The following is a 25,796-nucleotide window of genomic DNA, read 5'->3' as shown; positions in this document are numbered from 1 at the left end:
GAAGATACATATTAGCAGAGAGATATGACATCCACTTTAATTAAGATGTCATTTTGAGGTCACATGATAAGTTGGTATTGTGCATACGACTATATGGATGGCTTGTCCACATTTTGGAGACTGACTTCTATGAGGCCAAGAAGCTGCTCTATTATTTTAACTACAGTGGAACCTTGGTTAACGAGTAAAGTGGTTAATGAGCGCTTTGAAAGATAAGCAATTTTTTTTTTTTTTATTCTGACTCAGTTTTGCGAGTGTTGTCGCAAAACTAGCAGAATTCAAGCTAATGTGGTGTGTAGTACTGCATTTGGCCAGAGGTGCGGGGGTGACGGTGGCACTTGGTGACACAATGGTTTGGAGCCATTCAGAAATACTTGGAATCACTCGTAAATACTCGGAAACACTCAGAAATACTCAGTTCCTGAGTGTTTCCGAGCCTTTCCGAGGGTTTCCAAGGTCAGCTGTCCCCGAGTATATCCAAGGCTCTCCGGCACCCCCCCCCACCCAGTGATGTATTTAGATTTTGTGCTGCCCTAGGCCTGACTAAACTCGTGCACCCCTTAATTTATAATGACCCACCCCTTCCTGTCAAGGCCACACCCCTTACTGTTTAAGATCTGCCCTGAAATTTTCAAGTGGGGACATTTGTTTTGAGGGCCTGGGAGGGATGGATTGCCTTAATTTGCATAATTTCCTCTCACTTCCTGTTTGGCTATGGGGCAGGAAGTGAAGGGAAATAATAGGGGCTATAACCCTCCCTTATTCTATCCAAAATAAAAATAAAAAGTGTTGCCAATAGTTCTACTTTAAGCACAAATTTCTGGTAATTATATGGAGAGTACTAAGAAGATATAACCATGCCAATGGAGCAGCAGAAAACATAGCACAGTGAGGAAGGTTTGTGGTCCAGGATGATAGGACAGTCAAAATTAGAAGCCCCCCCCCCCCCCCATCACGGAATGCTGGTAGCAGTGTGGCCGCTTTATCAGGACGCTAGACTAATTTGCCTCTCAGCCCAGTCCACCCATAAGACTGGCGCTACACTAACAGTGTAGTGCAAGCTAGCGGGACTCTTTCTGTACTGCCCCCCTGAAAAGTGCTGCCCTAGGCCTGGGCCTTGTTGGCCTAGGCCAGGATACAGCTTTGCCCTCACCTCTGGCCACATAAAGTCAATGCGGAATGAATTATCTTCGTTTCCATTGACTATTATGGGGAAACTCGCTTTGACATGCTTTAGATTACAAGGATTCTCCTGGAACGGATTATGCTCATAATCCAAGGTTCCACTGTATGTCTATTTTTTTTAAATAATGGGGAGTGGTTAAAACCCCTGTTAGGTTTTTTGCTGTCTGTGTCCCTATAGGGAGATTTTCCTTTTCTTCCTGCCTTAAGTCCCAAGACTTTTTTGTCTTCTGGATTGCAGAGTGGCGGGGTAATTTCTTAAGTGCCCACGTCACTGTCTGGATGTGGACACTTCCCATTGGCCGTCCAGCAGTGCAGTGCTCTCAGGCTGCAGAAGTCTGCAACAGTGTGATGAAATCACAATGTGGTGGGCAACAAGACCAATCAGGGGTGTACTTAAATTGCAGCACTTGATCAGCCACCCTCACTTCCGGGAAGAGGCACCAGATTCAGATGGCAGATTCAGGTAAGAAAAAAACATCTTTGGAAGGCATTTATTTTAACATTAAAAAGTTATGTATATATGGGAATGGGGAAGGATTGGGGCCAGATACAATTTGCTTGGGGATGGGTTTTAATGGTTTTGCCATGAGACCCCAGGACATATAGTTATACCCCTAATTGAAGAAACTGAAGCTGTGCTGTATAGCTATAGCTTGGAAAGTGGCTAAATATTATGTAGCCCTTACAGTGTTTGAATATGTTCCCGCCACACCTAAAAACACAAGAACCTGTACAGGTGCCCTTTTCCTTTAAAGCATTTTATGCTGCTCATTTTTCCGAGCCGCGGTTGTGAGTGATGTTGATTAGAAGCTGTATTTACTGTGTCGGACAAAAAGGTGTGGAAATTAGCTTTTGATTTAAACTGTTGATGAGATAGGGTCAATTTAGCAACGTTAGATGGACAGCTGCACAAAGAATAATAACCAGGGCGATTTGAAATTAAGAAGGAGAATGTGCGATAAGGATGAGTGGGCTGATAGCTTAATGTTTAGCCGGGCCTTAGATTTGTTTTCATGTGGATCCAGTGTCTTTCTCTTACTCTATTTCCCAGCGTCATTCAGGGTCTTTCTTAATGTATAATGCATTTAATATTGTGAAGATGCCATCCGCGCTCTCATGAGCTTCCTCGTTTCAATCATTATCACTCATCTACATACCCACATTTAGAAAGTGGATTGTATCACTCTGTGAAATTGAGCTGCTCCCCCTTCCCCTCCATCTCTGGGTGCTGCTATTAGATAAGTCTCAATGCTCTGTGACTGCTATCTGCTCGGTTGTATCTTATTGGTCTCATCGGCTAATCATTTAGATGCATTTTTATTAGCACCCTTACATTCATATATTCATATAGAGATGTGTGGCTATTTACCCCATACTGGCCTTCCCAGTAAAATAAAGGGTTGGGCCAACTAAAAGTGATATTACAATGTAGTTGTAGCTATAGCACATAGGGTGGGTCTTATATATTCTGAATACCTTAATAGCGAGATTTTCATGCATGAATTCCTCAGCCCCTGGCTAAATGAGAGTTCTGGGATTTCCACATTCTCTTGCATTCTCCATAAAGTAAAATAAATAAACTATTTAGCAGGGAGAATGGTTACCCTCATAATGGCCAAAGCAGGCATCCATTCCTAAGGAGAGAGCACAGAGATCCTACCAATCAAGACATCTGTGAAATGGAAAAAACACTTTAGATCAGGGGTCCCAAACTGGCGGCCCTCCAGCTATTGTGAAACTACAAGTCCCATCATTCCTTTGCCTGTGGGTGTCATGCTTGTAAGTGTCAGCCTTGCAATGCCTCATGGGGCTTGTAGTTTTGCAACAGCTGGAGGCCAGTTTGAGACCCCTGCTTTAGTTTAAAAAGCGCAACCCCCCCCCCCCCTTTTCCTTATACCCTACCACTCAACCAGCTTATTTTTTTTCTTATTCTGATGATGAGTGCTGAATTGAGGCGAGCTGATACTGCTGATAAAGGACAAAATGTGTGTGTGTGTGTGTGGGGGGGGGGGGGGGGGGGTAGTATTGCAGCTTTAAAGTCATTGTAAACCCTCACCTTGTAATACATTCAGTTTAAAAAAGAAATGAAAGGTAAAACATTTGTGTATAGATATAAAAAAAACATTATAAATACCCCCCCCCCCCCTTTGTTATAAGTTATCAATTCCCTCTGTTCTCAGCTGCAAAAGAGCTAGGGGAGGAGAAATAGCAGTATACTGAACTTCCCAGTGAAAGGTTGTGCTTGGTAGGGGGCTATCAGGAAAGCAGGAGAAGTCTAATCATTGGAGGAGAGCAGGCAGAGTTCCCAGCATAGCTAGAGAACTGACCACTCTGTGTTCTCCTGCTTAGTGTGATCAGTTTTCAGTTTTTAATAGGAAAGCAAAAGGACTGGCAGAAACTCCAGGGATTCCACACAAAAGAATCAATACATAGAGAACAGGATGCTTTTTCATACAAGTACATGGTACAGCAGCCACATACCAGGAATATGAAATGTTGGGTTTACAAATTCCTTAACTCTTCAGCAGCTACCAAACACTGAAATATCAGTTTTGGGCAGACAAACCTAATAAGAGCCTGAACCAATCAAAAAGACAATTTATCAGTTTTTAGTGGTCATTAGGGATTTCAGTGAAATTTGCCATCTGTGAAAACTCTTCTGTTTATTCACTGAGCTGTTTAGGTGAAATTAGCTTGAAAAAAACAAGGGATCGTCTATATTTATTTCTTTATTTAGAGGGTGTTGAGTTTTGAGGTTTATTTTGAGTAGTTTATTTCAGTTAGTATTCCGCGTCTGTGTTTTCTACATTTTTGTGAGTATTTGAATGCCATTTGTTACGCTGTTGTTTAACATTTTATTATTTTACGTTTTTATTTTCTGTGAAAAAAATGTAAAATAACAAACTTAATGAGAGGCCTTTTTTGTTGCAAGAACAGATCCAGGATGGTTGAAAGTAGCTTCTGTAACCCTCATGGACCATTTAAAGTTTACTGCGCCCTTAAAAACCAACAAATAACCTTAAATTTACCTTCATTGCACATTACTCCAAAATAGGGAAATTTTACCAAAATCTTCCATTGAATTATATTATGTTAGAATGGTTAGCCTGTTCAGTGCCAATCAGCTCAGCCTGTTTACCCCCCAGGGCCACTGTCCTCAGACTTCCGCCTCCTATGATAGACGTCACCAGTGTGCTGCCTATCATAGGAGCTGGCCCAGCAGGTAGGACTGGGTAAGCAGGTGGGTAAGCGGGAGATCCCACTCTGTATAATTCGGCGGCGCTCACCCCCCCCCCCACAAAACTGGGGACAGACTTCCTCCGGGTACAGTGTCCTCAGTCCGGCGAATGTCCCCGCAAACTGGGGATGTCTGGTCACCCTATCTTACAACTTACCATTACATTATCTCACTCACACCCAACTATCCTCATAGATAAAATTAAAGCTAAGCATGAACAAGTTACTCCTATTTTCCATGAATAAAACTGTCCTGCTGCTGGCCAATTTTACACTGCTGTATTCTCTACAGTATTTTAATTCTTGTGGTAAAGCCCCAGTCTATGCTCTTTGTCTTTAGTAAAGTTGGGCCTAACCTTGCTATTTACAATTATTTTGCTGCTGACCAATGTTACATTGCTGTGTCATCTGTGGTCTGCTAATTCTTAAAGCGGTTCTTCACCCTAAAGGGGAAGTTCCGCTAATCTTATCCCTCCCCCCCTCCGGTGCCACAATCGGCACCTTTCAGGGGGGAGGGGGGTGCAGTTACCTGGATAATCCAGGTAACTGCACCCACTTCCGGCCAGACCGCCGCAGACCCCCGCAGACGCTCCGCCCCCCCCCGTTGTGTTCTGGGAAACACACAGTTCCCAGAGACACAGCGGGGGACCATAAGAGACGCGCAGCGCGACTCGCGCATGCGCAGTAGGGAACCGGGCAGTGAAGCCGTCATGCTTCACTTCCCGATTCCCTGACAGAGGATGGCGGCGGTGGCAGCAGCGAGACGAGCGATCGCTCGTCATCTGCCGCCGACATCGCTGGAACCTGGGACAGGTAAGTGTGATTTTATTAAAAGTCAGCAGCTGCAATATTAGTAGCTGCTGGCTTTTAATATTTTTTTTTTAGGTGCAGCTCCTCTTTAATGAGAGCTTGGCAGTAGTAAAATATCAGCTAGGCACACAGTTAACCCTTTGATCCCCCCTGATGTTAATCCCTTCCCAACCAATGTCATTAGAACAGTGACAGTGCATATTTTTAGCACTGATCATTGCAATAATAACACTGGTCCCAAAAAAAGTGTCAAAAGAGGCAGTTAGTGTCCAATTTGTTCGCCGCAATGTCAAAGTCCCACCATAAGTCGCTGATCGCCACCATTACATTACTAAAAAAAAAAGAACTAAATAAAAATTTTATAAATCTATCCTATAGTTTGTAGATGCTATAACTTGTGCAAACTGATCAATATAAATTTTTTTACATCTTTTTATTGGATAGGTTTTATAACAGACAAAAAAAAATGTTTTTTTTTTCTTTTCAAACTTGGGTTTTTTTTTTTTTGGTTACAGCGCAAAAAATAAAATCTGCAGAGGTGATCAAATACCACCATAAGAAAGCTCTATTTGTGGGGGAAAAGTACAGAAATTTTATATGGGTACAGTGTCGTATGACCACACAATTGTCAGTTAAAATAAAGCAGTGCAGTATCACAAAAAATTACCTGGTCATTAAGGGTTAAAACCTTCCGGGGCTGAAGTGATTAACCTCTTTCCGCCTGCGGCCGTCAAATGACGTCTGGGCAGCGCACCTCTCATTCTGGGTGGATGTCATATGACGGCCTCCCAGAACGACCGCTCTCGCTCACCCCTGGGGGCAAGCATTGTGGCGATCGGTGGTGTGGTGTGTCAGTCTGACACACCGCTACACCAATCTTGGTAAAGAGCCTCTGACGGAGGCTCTTTGCCACGTGAGCAGCCGTGTCCAATCACGGCTGATCACGATGTAAACAGGAAGAGCCATTGATCAGCTTTTCCTCACTAGAGGAGAGCCGATTGGTTGCTGTCCAGACAGGGTGGGTCTATGCTGATTGTTTATCAGTGCAGCCCCCCCTCGGATGCCCAAACTGGACTACCAGGTATGCCACCCTAGACCACCAGGGAAATGACAATCAGTGCCCAGGCAGCTGCCAATCAGTGCCCATCCCCAATGCCTGCCAGTGCCATTAATGATTCCTATCAATGCCATCTATCAGTGCCGCATATTAGTGCCCATCAGTGCCACATATCAGTGCCCAGCAGTGCCCAGCAGTACCGCCTATCAGTGCCCAGCAGTGTCCAGCAGTGCTGCCTATCAGTGCCACCCATAAGTACCCATCAGTGCTGCCTTTCAGTGCCCATCAGTGTCACCTATCAGTGCCCATCAGTGTCCACCAGTGCCACCCATGAGTGACCATCAGTGCCGCCTATCATTGCCCATCAGTGCTGTACTTCAGTACCACCCATCAGTGCCGCCTATCAGTGCCCATCATCAGTGCCTGTCAGTTCCCATCAATGCCACCTCATTGGTGCCAGCTCATTGGTGCCACCTTATTAGTGCCCATCAGTGAAGGAGAAAACTTACTTATTTACAAAATTTTATAACAGAAACAAAGAAAAACTTTTTAAAAATGTTTGATTTTCTTTGTTTAGCAAAAAATAAAAAATGCAAATACCACCAAAAGAAAGCTCTATTAGTGGGAACAAAATGATGAAAAGTCTGTTTGGGTACAGTGTAGAATGACTGCACAATTGTCATTTAAACAGCGACAGCGCTGAAAGCTGAAAATTGGCTTGTAAGTGCCTGGTATTGAAGTAGTTAATCAGGATAGTTTTCATCTGATAATACAATACAATACAATACATCACTTCCACAGTTGTACTCTGTCACATGAGAATTTTTGTAAAGAGTAACCTCTTCATGTTGATATGAAGATTAGCATGCAATAAAAAATGGATAATCGTTCATCTGATATTCTCATCGGGTGTACGACCCTATACACAGCTAAATATGGGCTGTCATTGTATGTTGTTGCTGTGACTGTCTGTGAGAATCAAACTGTTCTGTAACACCAAGTACAGATTTAAGGAATCCCCGAACATTAAGGATCTGTGCATTTTCAAAAATTTCCTTTCCTTGCTGTATGTTTTTTTTTTATTTAAATTTGTTTTGCATATGTACTTGCCCCCCATGGCAGTGCTCAGCTTTCCATACCTTTTACAGTAGTTTATTAGCCATAAAAATGGGCATAATTTAACAAGACTTGTTCCCCATATAGTCTTCAATGAGATTGACTTCTAAGTTTGGGTTCGCTGAGTATTCGCTGAGTATTGAAAAAAAATTGCCAAACCCTTGATAAATGCGACCAGGGCAGTTTCGACCCATCACTAGTGGTTATCAGTCACCCTTTCCCCTGAGCGTTTTGTAGCTTGAAGTCTGAAGCTACAAAACGCTGGAGGGGAAAAAATCTATTATTCTCTATGGAGATGGTTCATATCTGCACTCCAAAATGCCTGAAGCCAGAAGCTCCAAAAGCCTGAAGCCAGAAGCCCCAAAACGCCTGAAGCCAGAAGCCCCAAAACGCCTGAAGCTCAAACAAATTCTGGAACTTTTTTTTAGGCAGATTTGGGTGTTCCTCTGATTTTTACATTGGAGACCTTTCGACTTGTTCAAAATTGCGACAAAAATTGGGGCAAAATCAGGTGTGAATGGGGCCTTAAAGAATAATATTCCCACTAGAGTTTATGGTCCAGGCGTTAAAGCATTATACAGCTGAAAGGGGTATCACCCTCCCACTAGCAGATAATCCACTGTATAGAATGAATGCATAGTGTAATTCTCCAAAGAGAAAGTGACATCCCAATAAGGTGCTCCCAGGTTGAGAAGACTAAGGAACGTTGGTAGAATTATCTTGCCACTGAAATCTCCAACAAACAGAGGAGTATGTATATCACCATTGGATAAAGAAATAGCCATTGTAAGTGGACTTACCCTTGAAGGTACTTATAAGAATTAGATATTGTTCAGTATTTCATTATATAAGGTGATTCTCTCCTGATCCATTCAATTTCAGACAGATAATGTGATTGTGACAGTGGCAACCACTTCCATCTAATGCTTCTTGGGAAAGAGGACAGTCAAGTTGGAATCTCCCAGACAATTGCTTTTGTTCTTTCTACTGTAAATTAAGTTGGCACAAAGGTGTCCGCAGAGTACATAAATATGCACTCTTGACCAATGCAAGCATGCAAGCTTATGCACCTTTCTTTAGAAGGAAAGGTTGTTTGGTGCATGTATGATAAACTTACCGTACATCTAGTAATGAGTAGTGATTATAAGGAATATAATCTTACAGTGATTCTGCTGATTTCGCCATTGGCAGAATCACACACTTTTACTGATTGAGCTGTTTTTTTTTGTAGAGGGGTGTATTAGTAGTTTAGTTTAATTTGTGTGGTTATGTCTTTTTTGCATGCTAGATTTGTAAAACGTATGTGGCTTTACATATTTTTATTTCACTCAACACACTATTTTTATTCTTTATGTGATAAAAACTGTAAATTATTTAGGCTAACAGGAAGCCATTTTTTTAGGAGGAGTGTGGATCAGGGATAGTTGAAAGCAGTTACCATAGCCCTCAAATGCCATTTAAAGATCATTGCAGTCTTAAAAACCACCTTAATTTTACTTCCATATAACTCCAATGCATTTTATCAAAATGGTGGAATCGTCTCAAGTTTTGCCTGAATTTTGGAGTAATAAAAATATTTTTTTTTAAATGTATCCAACTTCTTATTGTCTGGGCTTTCATGATCCAGTGGCTTCAGTAATTTTTGTGTCTCTGATCTGGAACAAGTACACTATATTACCAACAGAATTGGGGCACTTGCCTTTACACGCACATGAACTTTAATGGGATCCCAGTCTTAGTCCGTAGGGTTCAACATTGAATTGGCCCACCCTTTGCAGCTATAACAGCTTCAACTCTTCTGGGAAGGCTGTCCACAAGGTTTAGGAGTGTGTCTATGGAAATGTTTGACCATTCTTCCAGAAGTGCATTGGTGAGGTCAGGCACTGATGTGGACGAGATGGCTTGGCTCGCAGTCTTCACTCTAATTCTTTTTTTTTTTTTTTATGTATTTAACAGAAAGGCAGGTCCATGTCAAAAAGACCATAATAAAGAAACAGTGGTATTCCAGTAAACATAGCACAAGTACAACCAAGCAATAGGTAGAATTAAAGTGATACTAAAGTTTTTTTTTTTAAATAACAAACATGTCATACTTACCTCCACTGTGCAGCTCGTTTTGAACAGAGTGTCCCTGAACATCCATTTCTGGGGTCCCTCAGCAGCTCTTGCGGCTCCTCCCAGAATTAGATAACCCCCTTTGAGAAGCGTTCTCCCAAGGGGGTTACCTTGCGGGCGAGCTCCGAGTCCAGCATTTGCATCCACAGACACGAATGTCCCATCCCCCATCCCCCATCCACAGACTCGGTCCCATCCCCCAGCGCCTGCGTCATTGAATTTGATTAACAGCAATGGGAGCCAATGGCTGCGCTGCTATGAATCTATCCAATCAAGAGCCAGGAACTCATGGAGAGAGGGATGGTGGGGACGCACCGATGGAAATTCAGGGCTCAGGTAGGTAAAACGGGGGGGGGGGGGGGCTAGGGGGCTGGTGACTGGCAGGTGTTTTTTCACCTTAATGCATAGGACCTTCGGTTCCTGGGGCTTTGCCCGTTTTGGTCACACCAATAGCTCACTGAAGTTCTCCTAGTGTGATAGGATAGTGTAGGCAAATGGGACAAGATGAGATAGTCCTCTAACTGAGTCTGAAAGGGAGAGGGGACTGAAAGGTTATAAAGTGAGGAATAGATTCTCCAAAATCTTATGCTATCTGATTAGGTAGGGCGACTTTTTGACCAGTTGGAGTTAAAAATGGAGGGATATATGTTGCCGGGATTTGTTCTCTGAAGGATCAGGCCAGCATACGGCCACACTTCTTGCCCGATTCATAGTATTGTGTCCAACAAACTTGTAATGCCGCTTTGGCTTTATATTGCATCAAATCAGTGATTTGTCTACGTAAAGGTCAATAGTTCCCGTTCCAGTATTGGAGATGTAGCAGGTTTATGTCGGGATTCTAGGTGATCTTTATCAAAAGAGAGGCAAGTTTTTCCTTGCGATCTAGTTTGAATCGTGATCCGTGCTTGATTAGTACTCTCCGGGTGACTGCTTTGTGAGCCTCCCAGATAATCCTGGAGTCACAGTCCGGGGTATCATTTGAACGAAAGTAAAAACCCAATTCCCTGGTTACCTCCGCCAGTACCTCTGGGTCCTGTAAAAGGCTTTCGTTCAATTTCCATGACCAGTTCCTGGAGGGTGGTATGTCAGAAATCACATAGATCGAGACAATAGGTGCATGGTCGGACCATGTAATTGTGCAGATAGAGGCATCCAGAATGGCATTAGGTTGACAATGTGGCATTAAGAAATAATCTATACGTGTGTATAGTTTATGAGGAGAGGAATAGAATGTATAGTCTCTTTCTCCACAATGGAGTAAACGCCACACATCTACCAATTGTGCCTTATGTATAACTTGCACTATCCGTTTGCGGGAGCTAAGAGAAATGGAGGAGGTGCCTGATGAGGTATCTGAGTGAATCAGAGGTATATCAAAATTACCCCCCAAAATCACTTGGCCCTCAGCAAACTCCAAAAGTTTGCCAAGACTACAACTGAGAAAGAGGTCCTGATTTTTAGGTGCATGTAGTGTTGCCGAAGTCACCCCAACATCACCAATTCTGCCTTTAATAAACAGGAATCATCTATCATTGTCAACAAGAGTACTCAGACATGTCCATGGTAGTCTGCCCGAGAGCACGATAGATACTCCCTTAGATTTGGCAGTTTTATTGGTAGAATGGTATGTTGTAGAGTAAAAATGTTTTTAAGGAAGCAGTTTGTCATCCCTAAAGTGGGTTTCTTGAATAAATGCTACATCCGCGTAAGTGTGTTTCAAGTCATGCTATAGCATATGTCTTTGCTCTGGGACATTAAGCCCCTTAGCATTGAGGGATATTACACCTATAGTTTCCATAAATAACAAAAAAGAAAATGGTATAGGGGAGAGAAAAGTAGGGATGAAAGAGAAAAAGGGGAGGGGGGAAGGTGGAAGTAGAGACAGAATAGGAAAGAGATCAAGAAAGAAATCAGAAAAAGTGGAGAGGCTGTCGTTGAGGTACTCAACCTTTGAACTAAATTAGCAAAATTTTGCACAAACGCTCGCCGACTCTTGGTCGGATTAATGAGTGTTAACCTAAATGGTAGAGTAGTTTGACTAGACCCAGAGACAGGAACCCCAAATCGAGTTCCCCCGTAAAAAAAAAAAGAAATGTCAGCAGCTACAAAAAGTGTAGCTCCTGACTTTTAATAATCAGGCAATCACCTGTCCCGTGGTCCAGCGATGTGGGCGTACGAAGCCCCCGCTACTCTCCCCCTCCTCTCCATGGAGCCTGCTTTCTTACTGTGGGCGCCCGGCTGTGGCACGCACTGCACATGAGCGAGCTGCGCTGCGCGATGTGAATGGCCGGGCAATCTTTTGGGACCTGTGACGTGTCCCAGAAGATTGCAGGGGGGGGGGGTGAACTTCCTCCCAGCACCGCGGAGCCCCGGAAGGAAGTGGGAGCTGGGTGCCTCTAAAAAGAGGGTAGCCGATCCCCCCTCCCCCAAAAAGGTGACATGTCAAATATGGCATGTCAGGGGGTCACCATCACTTAAATTGGAAGTTCCATTTTTGGGTGGAACTGTGCTTTAAATGCCTATATTTTACATCCCCCCTCCCAGACATCAACCACCCCCCCCCCCCCCCCACACACACACACACACACACTCACATACACACAAACACGAGAAGGAGGAATATGGGAACGAGAGAGGAGCAAGGACAAATCCACCAGCAAATCCGATGGTACAGTTGTTGTAACTGTATCAGACAATTTTCCTGTCTCTAAAACACAATTATAATATAGGTAATGTAAATGGAGGAAAGGAAGAGGAAAAAGGATATGTGTAACCTGGGTGTAGTAGTTACGTCTATCCCAATAAAACCAAATGAATACATATAGAGTCAATCCCCCCTACATCCCTTATTGGATCACCCATGTTTGGAGAGAAAGGACATGTTCAGTGGGCGAATTCCCTGAGGAGCTGTACATAAGCCTCAGGTCTCCCAACAAGAAGAGAGCAAACCCAAGAGGGCCTGATGATGCAGGGGACACTGAGTGCGGTCGCCCGGAGCCCTAGACGTCCTCAATGTAATACAGACTCCTCTCTGTGAAAGGGGTGATCAATTGATCATAATAACAGACAGACAAGAGAAACAATAACACTTAAGATGTGTGCCATCAGGAATATATTCTAGGGGGATCCCCTCCAGAACAGGAGATCCCCCACTCCTCACCCCCACCCATAAGGCTGATGGGAGGGAGGTTCTGCCCCCATCTGGCAGGGAGGCCCAAAAAGAAAGTCTGTCAAGTTCATCACTACAATAAGCCTATGAAACAGTACATGACACCATTAAACAGATAATGAACAGCAGCCTCACATTACATATTCTGACATCATGGTATAGAAAGCAGAGAAAACATTAAGTCGCAAAGTCCTCCTGAAAAAGAAGTTATTGTTAAGGAAAGGCATATATCAAAAATGGCATTGAGTGCAGGGAAGGAAAATATCAGGGGAGATTCTTCCCTCAATTGGGGATAAATAGTTCAGTTGTTTACCATGCTTAGATTAAAGCAGTCCAGTGGTCCATGTGAATCCAGCAGTCAAAAATTAAGAAACAAAGCCCTCTTATACCAGTATGTTTGTCCGTTCTGCAACCAGATTAGACAGCGAAGGAACAGAGTGTCTCTGATCTATGCTATCCAAAGTTATACTTTCAGAACAGAAAAGTCATCGCCAGAGGTGCCGTTTGCAAAGAAAGAATAATCTGCAGCTCCCTATAGTGAGTACAGCATAAGGCAATAAAGCAAAGAGTGTCAGACAACAGTGTTGTGGTGAGTATGCTGATTATGGCACCCATTTACAACTCATGTGACCCCTCCGGTGTCAGTGCTCAAGAGCGTCAGCTTGTTCTCTGCAATCACAGGGAAGGATATCCCATATGCAGATGTCCCTGTTTGGCCAGCCTGAAACTGAAGTAGTTGGAGCCAATTTGCTACCTGGATGGGCTCTGTCTCCATGTAGGTAAAGAGAGCAGGTAGGTCAGCCGGAGAGCAGAGGGTGAAGGAGAATTGTCCCTTATGGAATGTAGTTGACAGGGGAAAAACCCTATCTATAAGTGAATCCCAATTGACGTGCAGGCTCCAGAACAGGATGAAGCAAGGCCCGACGCTGCACGGTCAGCTCCATCAGAGTAAACTGCACCATATTCACAGGCTTTACGCAGGATGTTGTCTTTATTCATGTACCTGTGCAGGTGGCATATGAAATTGCATGATCCGGCAGGATACGCAGACCTGGGGCCCGGGGCCCTGTGGATTCTATCAAACTCAATATTAATAGGAGGAAAAACATCCAGCACCTTGTGCAGGATGGCCTTGGCAGTGTCCGGCAGATCTTCTGTACCCGTGGCTTACGGGAGAATGTGGAGCCGCAAGTTGTTTTGGCGGCTCTGGTCTTCTAGATCCTCCAGGTGAAGTTGCAGGGCTACTGCTCCATCTACATGGGATTTCTGCATAGTCTCCAGATCTACCACCCTTTGCTCCAGTGCACTAAGCAATGATTCCCCAGTAGAAATGTGACAGAGACTGCACATCAGCTTTAACAGTTTGTAGGTCTTGGCAATGCACATCCTCCAGCCAAAGGATGAAAGCCTCTATGCCCGCTTTGGTGGGGAGGGCTTGTATGAGGGCTTGTATGAGCGAGTTTGGGGTGGAGGAACTTGACCGGCCTGACCTCAACCCAATAAAACACCTTCTGGAATAATGGTCAAACATTCCCATAGACACACTCATAAAACTTGTGGACAGTCTTCCCAGAAGAGTTGAAGCTGTTATAGCTGAGGGTGGGCTAACTCAATATTGTACCCTACGGGATGCCATTAAAGTTCACGTATGTGTAAAGGCAGCCATCCCAATAGTTTTGGTAATATAGTGTATCTATCTATCTATCTATCTATCTATCTATCTATCTATCTATCTATCTATCTATCTATCTATCTATCTATCTATCTATCTATTTATCATATTTATCTATCCCACCTTCCCACTTACAACAAAATCCATCCTTGATTAGAGGAATGGGTGGGATTTCTAACTCATTATCTATCTGCCCAGCTATCTATCTAGCTTCCTTTTTAACAGTAAACAATTAGCATATTTGTACAGAAGTCCTTTGCTGAGCCAATTCATATGTCTAGTTCATACCATCTACTACATCGACTTTGTTGACATTATTAGGATTATATGAAGTCATGTTATGGCTTAGGAACTCTAATGAAAATAATTATTTCTCATATGCTATCATAAATATAAAAGCCAGACACATCAATAGTGCTGGGGTGTGTAGTTGCAGGTCTTTCCAGAAGTATTTCTCACTGGTATTTATGGTCAGCGACACATTACCTCTCCCTTTCTGTCTTCTCAACCCTTCCTGGAACATACAGATCAATAGCTGTTATTAAGTCTGCATTTATGAGGTGAGTTAAATGACCACAATTCTCAATATTAGCACACGAATATGGCATGTTCTGAGGCCGCGGGACATAATGCAAAGGGAAGTGTATGATCTCCTCCATATCATTAACAACCATTGTCGGCAGGAAGGCATTGTAAGGCCAGGTCACAAGCGCTCTGACCGCACCTGCTGCAAACCACGGACAAAAGGCTTTAAAGGAGCATGAAGCCTGAAACCAAAGATTACATTACCTGATAAAAGAGTAATAACTCTTACAATTTTGTATGTAAACATCTACAAATCTTTGCAGGAAATTAGATGTTTGACATTTAATGTACAACATGTTTTAAAAAATAAAAATTCCTAGTTAAAAAAAAACAGTGCGTGCTTGAACACTATGGGGTTGATGTACTAAAGGCAAAAAGACTGTGCACTTTGCAAAGGTCAGTTGCACTCTGCAAGTGCAGTTGCTCTAGAGCAGTGATGGCGAACGTTGGCACTCCAGATGTTTTGGAACTACATTTCCCATGATGCTCATGCACACTGTAGTGTAGCTGAGCATCATGGGTAATGTAGTTCCAAAATATCTGGGGTGCCAAGGTTCGCCATCACTGCTCTAGAGCTTAGTAAATGAGGTAAAGCTTAATTTGCAAAGAATACCCAATCACGTACAAGGAAAAGAATAAAAGAAAAATAGTAAAACCAATATATCTCACTTGGGAACCCATGTGAGAGAGGGTGCACTTTAAGGGCACAAAATGAGACACATACGCATATGTTTATATAAAAAAAAATTACTTAAAGTGGAATTCCAGTCATAAAACATTTTTTTTTTAACTCATCTTTTCAGGTCTGTTGCTAGGGGGTCCTTCGTAATCTGCCTCTTCCTCTCCAAGGCGCCTGATGTCATTTACCTTGTCGCCCGTGCTCGCTAGTGCTCCTGGGAGATGTCTGTCATAATTTCCCAGGAGTCACTGGGCAGCACCAAGGGCTTCGTTGCCATCACAAGGGTTTCCAGCACTTCTGACGATGCCGCCCGTTGTGATGGCAACGTCAGAAGTGTACGGCGCTGCGCCATACATATGGCACATGCGCGAGAACGGGAGGTGCATGCTGATCACTCAGCTGCACAAGACCCCTGAAGATAGTGCTTTTGGGCTTCACATGCCCACAAGCAAGATGGAAAGTGCTAAAAAGAAGGCATAAAACATATCATGCTCAATTAAATCTCAATCTTCACAGTAAGATAATCAATGTGCAAATAGGCAATTGTGCAATATACAATAAAGTGCAAAATAAATCATGGATTAAATCCGTAACAATACAGTGACCTTGAAACAACTGATTGTGCAATACTTAAATAAAGTGCAAAGTGGATCAAGCAATAAGTCCGTATATATCAACGTTGGAATAATCTTTAAAAAAAATAATATATATAAGTAGAGTTTTAAATGTGCAATGCCAAAAGTGATAATGTTGAGTCCCAAAGTTCAAAACATATCCATGCAGTCAAAATAAAAAGCTCAATAAGTGACACCCCACCGATGATCCACACTTCAGTGCTCACATGTGCACCCCTTGTTTCCCCCAGCCTCACACCTCCTTCAATCCACGTATTTCAGGCCGCCAAAGTTGCATACATCATCACATATATAGGCACACAAAGAAGAGGTAGAGGGGGGCTCCAATGTGTAGTAATATCAAAAGGACACTTTGAAAAAGTCACGTGTATGTGATGCAACGCATCAAGGAGGAGCCAGGTGTCTTTGTCGTCACTTCCGGTCACGGCCGAGACCGGAAGTATCGGTCTGTTTACCCGCGATTACCAAATTTTAAATGTAAGTGTGGATATCTTTTAATAAAGCCGTTTTTTGATATTACTACACATTGGAGCCCCTCTATTCCTCTTCTTTATGTGCCTATATATGTGATGATGTATGCAACTTTGCCGGTATGATTATTTCAGATTTTTGGTGCTGAAAGCGGTACCATTAAGTGGAAATTTGGCGTTTTATATTGTAGGTTTGTAATTCTTAGAAATAATTTACTTAAATCCGTCCAAACAAGAGGTCTAATAGACATCCCGGGTATGATAAAACTAGAAATATGAAATCATAAAGTATATATATATATATATATATATATATATATATATATATATATATATATATATATATATATATATATAAATATAATAAATAATTATAAATAATTATAACAAATAATAATATAATAATATTAAAAATTATTTAGTAATGTAATCAAATCAAAAACACTGAAATATGCTGAGTTGCAGAATTGTTGCTGTCATTACTTTTAGTGGTTGATGACGAATTTCCCCACAAATTACTATTGCTCAATTCTGCGAGTGATTCTAATTTATTTTTGCTGTTTTCTAGCTGGTCTATAACCACTTTTGATGTAAACGGACATTTTTTGGTTGCTATGGACAATATAAAACTGCATGCAGGGCACTGGAGAAACCACTAGGGACAAAGGGGATGTGTAATTATTTGATACAGTATTGTAATCTGTAAGATTACTGTATCTATACTGTGTTCTTTACTTTTTTAATTTGACTCCGAACTCCGTCCCCATGCGTCGCAACACTCACAGGGAACAGAGCTCGGCACTGTGACAGATCAAGCGAGACACGGCGGGTCACTGATCACAGCGGGGAGACATCGCTGGATCCAGGGGACAAGGTAAGTAACCCTTACATGGATGCAGCGATGCGATCCCGAGTCAGATTCGGGAATACCGCCTGGGAGGTTAAATACCACCAAAAGTAAGCTCTATTTGTGTGAGAAAAAGTACAACAATTTCAAACAAGTACAGTGTTGCATGACTGTGTAATTGTCATTCAAAATGTGAGAGCACCGTCATTAACGTTTCACTGACACTCCCAGCAGTTCGCATAGGGCAGTGTGAACTGCCGCCGGGAGGCATGCGATGCGGGAACCCGCCGTGGATTTGCGGCGTTCCCGCATCGCTGCAATGTGAACCCAGCCTTAGATTGGGATCAGAGGGTTCCGGCCAATGATTTGGAGTGGAAGACAGGAGAGAGATCTGTGTTAGTAAACAACACAGATCTCTCTACTGACAGCGGGGATGTGGCAGTTTTTGTCTCCCTGAAAAGAACATCCCTTAGTTAAAACAGCACACAGTTATCACATTAACACTTTCTAGGCACACAGTTAACCCTTGGCTTGCCCCAGATTTTAACCCCTTCCTACCCAGTGTCATTAGTACAGTGACAGTACATATTTTTTAGCACTGATTACTGTATTAATGTCACTGGAGATTTCAGTGTCAGTTAGTCAGTGCCCAAAAAGTGTCAGACTGCTCCCACACTATCACAAACAATTCTGGTATATATCCTGCCATTTGTAGCTGCTAAGGCAAACCAATTCATAGTTTCATAGTTAGTTAGGTTGAATAAAGACACCAGTCCATCCAGTTCAACCTGAGTGAGTGTCTACAATTGTCCCTTTCCCTGTACATTGCTACACCCACATTGGTCCCTATCCTCAAGGAGTCCACAATCCAAGGTCCGCATTCATATACTAGGGCCAATTTTGGACAGAAGCCAATTAACCTACCTGCATGTCTTTGGATTAATATACACTAATGCCCTGTTCACACGGTCGGACTTTCCGACGCAAAATGTGCGATTGGATCTTGTTGTTGGAAAATCCGATCGTGTGTGGGCTCCATCTGACTTTTTCTGTCGGAATTTCCGACACACAAAGTTTGAGAGCTGGATCTAAAATTTTCCAACAATTAAATCCGATTGTTTAAATTCCGATCGTGTGTAGACAATTCCGACGGACAAAGTGCCACGCATGCTCAGAATAAATTACAAGACAAAAACTATTGGCTACTCCCCTCTTTATAGTCCCGTTGTACGCATTCTATGTGACCAATTTCATAACGATCGGATTTTCCAACAACTTTGTGCGACTGTGTGTATGCAAGACAAGTTTGGGCAAAAATCCGTCGGAAAAAATCCAACGGATTTTGTCATCGGAATGTCCGACCGCGTGCATGGGGCATTATTGTTTTTTTACCAAAGACATGTGACAGAATAAATTTTGGTCTAAATTTATGAAGTTTTTATATCTATCTATCTATCTCTCTAGATAGATATATTGGAAATGTTTTATAGCAAAAAGGAAAAAGTATTGTTTTAAAATTTAGAAATGTTCTGTCTTTTTTTGTATACGGTGAAAAATAAAAAATCCAGTGGTGATCACAGAAAGCTCTATTTGTGTGAAAAAAAATATATAAATTTAATTAGTGTACAATGTTGCATGACCATACAGTTGTCAGTTAAAGTAGCACAGTGCAGTATAGTAAAAAATGAAAAAAATTACCTGGTCATGAAGGGGGTAAAATCTTCCAGAGGTCAAGTGGTTAAATAGAACATGCTGCCCAGCAAAAGCGACCCTTACATTGTGCTTATAATCATCAGCTTTTAGTAATTTAGTTAAAGCCTTTTTGCAAAATGGAAAGCAGTGTTAGCTAGAGTTTGACTTTAATTTGTTAGTCACTTTTGTAATGTCCATCCAATTCTACTACTCCATTTAACACAACTTTCTCCGGGGGTTTACAATGCTGGGTGTTTATGTTGTTCCTCTATAGACAGAGTGGGGGAGTGAGTGTAGCCACCCTAAGGGCCGGTGCACACTGATCTGATGTCAGAGATTGGATGTGATTCGCACCGAACTGCAGTGAAAATCACATACAATCTCTGTGCAATGTGATTTCAGCCATAAAGATGGTATGGCTGAATTTGCATGAAACTTGCACAGGACCCTTTTTTGTCCACAGCAGAATTGGGTCACATGGGTGTTCACACCCATGCCATCCGATTCCTGTCCGAGTTTGTAGATCGCACTGCAATATGCGAACTGATTTGGAGGCGTCATAAACTTTTACCTGACACTCCTAGCAGTGCTTAGGGCAGTGTGAACTGCTGGCAGGAAACAGAGGAGCCGGCCCTAAGACAGAAAGTGTGCCAATGGGGGGGGGGGGGGGGGGTTATTTACGAAAAGGCAAATCCACTTCGCACTGTAAGTGCACTTGGAAGTGCAGTTGCTCTAAATCTAAGGGGTAGATATGAAATGAGTCGAAGCTCTGCTGATTTTATCATCCAATCCTGTGCAAGCTAAAATGCTGTTTTTTATTTTCCTTGCATGTCCCTCTCGGATCTACAGCGACTTTACTTCCAGGTGCACTTTCAGTGCGCTTTCAAATTCACTTGCAGTGCAGAGTGGATTTTCCTTTAGTAAATAACCCCCAATGTTTGTTATTGTTTGGATCACCAAGTGAAAATAAAGCAAAACAAGCCTAAAAAATAAAAATTGATGCAGCCAGCATGTCTAATGACTGATAATCTGCAATTTATTATTGGCCTTGGAGTTATTGCTTTGACCCAAGACCAGTCCAGGAACAGGAGGAGGACCAAAGTTCTTTGACCAAAAATAGGTTGCTTTATTAATCGTGATCAATTATGTCATATGCCTTTGCTGCGGGAGCTCCAGGAGAATTACTCCGGATGATTTTTGGCATTATCTCCAGATGACAGACCCCTGCTTTCACTAACTCTTGGCATTGTTGACCCCCCCATATTAAGAAGCAGGACACATGCATTAAGCTTTTATTTTACTTTTTGGATGAATAATGATTTGATTTGGTATATTTAATATATATTTGGAAGCATAGAATGCACTTTTTGGTTAAGTTACATTGGCAGATAGCATGTATAATTTTATTTGCTTTCTTTTTTTAATGCACAGTAAACAAATTGTGGAGAATAATACTTGGCTATGTGTTTTATTTCAAATGACAGTTTGGGAGTAGGCGGTTACATTTAAAAAAATACAATGTAAAATTGACAAGGGACACCAACATAGTTGTATCTTTGATCTTAAAAACTACGTGATAATGTATGGGATAATGGTGTTGTGGTAACTTGCACCAAAAAAAATAAAAAATAAAAAGCATAATGATATTATTCTTGATATCAAATTTTAAAACCTGCATTCCAACATTTGTCCATGGAAAACCCGACAATTGTCTAATGGCGCGTACTAACGGTCAGATTTTCCACCAACAGCCCGTCATCACACATTTCCCGTCGGAAAATCCGATCGTGTGTACGAGGCTTAAGGCTATCAAAATCCAAGTATATCACATTACTAATTTGTAATACAGATGTTATCCTGCATGCTGGATATTTTTTATGTATATAATGTGATTAAGATTATATATTAACATGGCGCACTAGAGATATACAGCATAATGACAATCGCACTGAACATTTTTTAAAGCCAAGCAAATTTCCAGGGACAGAAGTTTCTTTCCAGGGACAAATCTTTAAAGCCTGTTAATGTCCTTAGAATATGGGGACATTTGACGACGATAACTGGACTGATGTGACCTGCTTTACGGAATTGCTACAATCCTGAACCCCGCTTTAACCGTTGTGTAATTTATTAGCACAAAATTCAGCCACAGCGGTTGAATTTAAAATTCACATTCTGCATTGCGGACTGAGCCGAATATTACTGTAACCTAGTTAGTCTCCTGGCAGTCGCCATCTATCATTAATAATAGTTGAGAAAGTGAAATGTCAGGTTGGTGGGACAATGAACATTTTGCAGCCTAAACCTGGATTAACACATCCTGAAAGAATTCTTGATTGATCACCGTCATAACAGCGCATAGATTATAGCGAGCACATTAAAATTGTGCTCTTTCTTTGTCCAGAATCAGGCCTTCATAGATAGGATTACTGAACGACACACGCAGACCTCCCTCCCACATCCAATCCTTTTTACAGGAAAAAAAGGTCACCGTGTTATCTATTAACTTTTCTTATATAAGTAAAAGACATTTCCATTTTTCTGCTGTAGATTACCCACCGACGTAACATGACAGTCTTAAAAATCCTACAATTTTGACCATTTGTTTGCCAAAGAAAATGCCTGTCAAACAAACTGATCCTCATTGCTCAATATATTAGCTTTCTGCATCAGCTGTATGGCGTGATATAGCACAGAGCTCCTGGCTATGATGGTAAGGTCCTAAGTGTCTCCTAAAGCCCCGTACACACGGTCGGAAATTCGGTCAGCAAAAGAGCTTTTGGTCAGAAAATGCGACCGCGTGTATGCTCCATCGGACTTTTGCTGGCCAAAATCCCACCAGCAAAAGATTGAGAGCAGGTTCTCAATTTTTCGGTTGGAAAAAGTTCCGATCGGGAATTCTGATCGCCTGTAGAAATTCTGACGTGCAAAATTCCTACGCATGCTCGGAAACAATTTGACGCACGCTCTGAAAATTAAACTTAATTTTCTTGGCTCGTTGTAGTGTTGCACGTCACTGCATTCTTGATGGTCGAAAGTTCAGCAAACCTTTGTGTGACCGTTTGTATGCAAGCCAAGCTTGAGCGAAATTCCGTCGGAAAAACTATCCAAGATTTTTTTGACGGAAATTCCGCTTGTGTGTACGGGGCTTTACACTAACCCTTCCTATAAATCAAACAGTAAACTTCCTTCTCATCCTAACAATAACCCTCGCATTAACCCTCCCCATACCACTCCAACCCTCCTAGTGGCTTTAACCCCAACATTTTATGTAACCCTAACATAGGAGTGTCCAACCTTTTGACCTTCCTGAGTAATACAATTAATTTTGTATTGGAGTGCAAAAATACTTTCTTAGTCCCCCGGACTTTTGGGTAAAAAAAGTCCACCGGAGCCTACACACAGACGGATTTTTCCATCGGATTGTTTGATCGTGTGTATGAGGCATTACATGCACAGCTCAGATACTCCCTATCTCATCGTTGGACCATGCCCCTATAATACTTACGATAGACCTAGGCTCCCCCAATCGTAGACCATATAATTGGAAACTAAACACACAAGGCACCCCCCCCATGTTGAGGGCACGCGGCCTGGTACGGCTCAGGAGGGGGGGCGCGCTCGCTCGCCCCCCTTTCCTGGCCGGCCGGGTAGCGTGCTCGGACAAGGGTCTGGTGTGGACTTTGGGGGAAACCCCACGCCGATTTTTTTCGGCGTTGGGGTTCCCCTTTAAGCCCATTCCAGGCGGCGGAGCCCGCGACGTCTCCTTCGCGGGCCCCGCCTACCTGTACACGCGCTCGAAATGGGCGGATTTGCCTCCGCCTTACGTGGGCGAGTCCGTTCATTTCAAAAGTTGAGCGGACTGTTTGGCAAACAGTTCGTTGAAACAGTCCGCTCGTGTGTGGGCAAGTCCGCTCATGCAAATTTTGAGCGGACTGTTTGCCGAAACTGTTTGACGAACAAGGTTGGGCAAACAGTCCGCGCGTGTGTACGCGGCCTAACACTAACATTCCACGGAAAGGCTCATACTAACCCTAACTCTAGTTATTACATTAACTCTCTCTAATCATCACACTAACCCTGCCTGTAACCTCAGCACTAACCCTTACACTAACCTTTCCTGTAACGCACTTTATCCTTCCTAGTAACTCTAATGCCACGTACACACGACCGGACTTTCCGACAGAATAGGTCAGACAGAATCATTCAGTCAGATATTCCGATCGTGTGTGAGATAATCCAATCTTTTAAAAATTACGATGGACCTAGAAATAGAAACATGTTTCAAATCTGTCCGACAGACTCAAGTCCTATCGGGAAAACCGTTCATCTGTATGCTGGTCCGACGGACCAAATACGACGCAAGGGCAGCTATTGGCTACTGTCCATTCGTTCAGAAGTCCATCGTAACTCCGTAGAAATTCTGTCTGACCTTTTCTGCCGGAACGTCTGGTCGTGTGTACCCAGCATTACAGAAATCATTCCTGTACAACTAACACTAAACCTCCCTGTAACCCTCACACTAACTCTCCATGTAACCCTTACACTAGCTCTCCCTGTAACCATCACGCTAATCCACATTAACCATCACACCAATCCTCCCCAGGCCCTAATGACGTTTTATGATGATGAAGCGCGCAGGGTGGAGCATTGGTGTGTAACATCATTGCATATAAGAGTGGAGATTGGCCGTCTTATTGGTTTGAAACATTGCCTGACTGCACAGATACCATGCTATTTTATATTCAACCTATATGAGTGTTATTTTTTATTCAGTAAAATGAATTGATACATTTACTACACTATGAGAGGACCTTGCTTCTTCTCTTGATTTATATCCTTTGGAGATCCATTGTCTGGTTGTCTTGATGCAGGGAAGCCCAGAGCAGATGGTGTATGCTGGTGGATCAGGATCTCACTGTTTGTTTCTGGTTTACAACTGCGTGTTATGTCCGCTTGTAATTAGGTGGTCAGTAGCATCTGGTAAGAGGCTATGTGTGCTTCTTTGAGTGGTGGAGGATCTTTCTTCTTGCTACACATTTTTTCTTTTTTCTACACCTACATCTTATATCCTATATTGTTTACCAAGCACCACTTGTGGATTAAGAATTGACTTTATTATTGTATAACTTAAAATATGCACTCTGGTGTAATTTTATCATGTTATGATGTTTTATCAATAAGAGCTGCACTTTTTTCACTTATATCCTCCCTGTAACCCTAACACTAACCCTCCTTGAAATGGCTAAATACAGGTTAATTGAAGCAGCCCATAGACATTAGATGACATTGTCCTGATTCGTATTCAACATGACTCCACCTCTGCACTGACAAATCAGCCCCGGAAGCGACAATGTTGAAAAAAAGCAATATTTTTTACTTTTTGCTATAATAAATATCCCCCAAAAATATATAAAAAAAATGTATTTCTTCAGTTTAGGCCGATACATATTCTTCTACATATTATTGGTAAAAAAAACCAAAAAAACGCAATAAGCGTATATTGATTGGTTTGCGCAAATTTTATATCATCTACAAAACAGGGGATTGTTTTATGGCATTTTTATTATTCATTTTTTTTATTAGTAATGGCGGCGATCTGCAATTTTATTGCGATTGCAACATTATGGCAGACACATAGGACACTTTTGACACTATTTTTGGACCATTGTCATTTATACAGCGATCAGTGCTACAAAAATGCACTGATTACTGTGTAAATGACACTGGCAGGGAAGCAGTTAAACACTAGGGGGCGATCAAGCGGTTAAGTGTGTTCTAGGGAGTGATTCTAACTGTGGAGGGATGGGCTACAACTCACATGACAGCGATCACTGCTTCCAATGACAGGGAGCAGTGATCTCTGTCATGTCAAAAGACAGAATGGGGAAATGTCTTGTTTACATCGAGTCCGCGGGTCCTGTGGGCATGATCACGCTGTATGTGGCGATTAACCCCGCCAATTAAAGGGGATGTACAGGTACGCCTATTTGCCCACTGCTGCCATTGTGCCGACGTATATCGGCGTGCGGTGGTCGGCAGAAGTTGAAGTTGACTGGTTACTATGCACAGTTGGACCAGATTTTGTGTGCACCAGTTTTAGTAAAGCCCCCCCACCCATCTGTTCTATATAGTAATTTTGGCTTTTCGTCTTAGAACTTTGTAACACACAAAGCTGTACATAAGATTGTTTTGTGTGGTTCATGGTGTGCATTCTAGTCATTCACAATTATACAATGTATGAAGTATCATCATTCTAGAGTTAAATAATACACTTGAGAAGGGCAGAGTGTTACAATATATCACATGCGTTTAAAGGAGGAATTGCTGACAGTAGACAAAAAGTAATAAATATGTTAAGTGTCAGTCACTTAAATTAATTTACAAAAATATCCTACTGAGGCCCTAATTAAATAAATCATTTCCAAATATCCCTAAAGCTTCTCAAAAATTGATCTTTTTTTATTTTTCCGGTGGCGAGGAATGCTATTGCGAGGTCTTGGAAAGTTTCTACAATTAAATTTGAG

The 25,796-nt window shown here is 42.3% G+C and overlaps 1 protein-coding gene across 2 annotated transcripts in view; it reads left to right on the top strand.

The window, feature by feature from the left end:
* Positions 1 to 25,796, top strand: part of ESRRG (estrogen related receptor gamma) — a 1,080,228-nt gene that overhangs the window by 533,043 nt on the left and 521,389 nt on the right. The window lies entirely within an intron of this gene.

The sequence above is a fragment of the Lithobates pipiens genome, unplaced genomic scaffold (assembly GCF_037356315.1).
Source record: "Lithobates pipiens isolate NorthernLeopardFrog02 unplaced genomic scaffold, aLitPip1_a1.2 Scaffold_18, whole genome shotgun sequence".
NCBI classification, from domain to species: Eukaryota; Metazoa; Chordata; class Amphibia; order Anura; family Ranidae; genus Lithobates; species Lithobates pipiens.
Note: the sequence above shows the minus strand (reverse complement) of the source record. Positions and strands in the feature narration are given on the sequence as shown.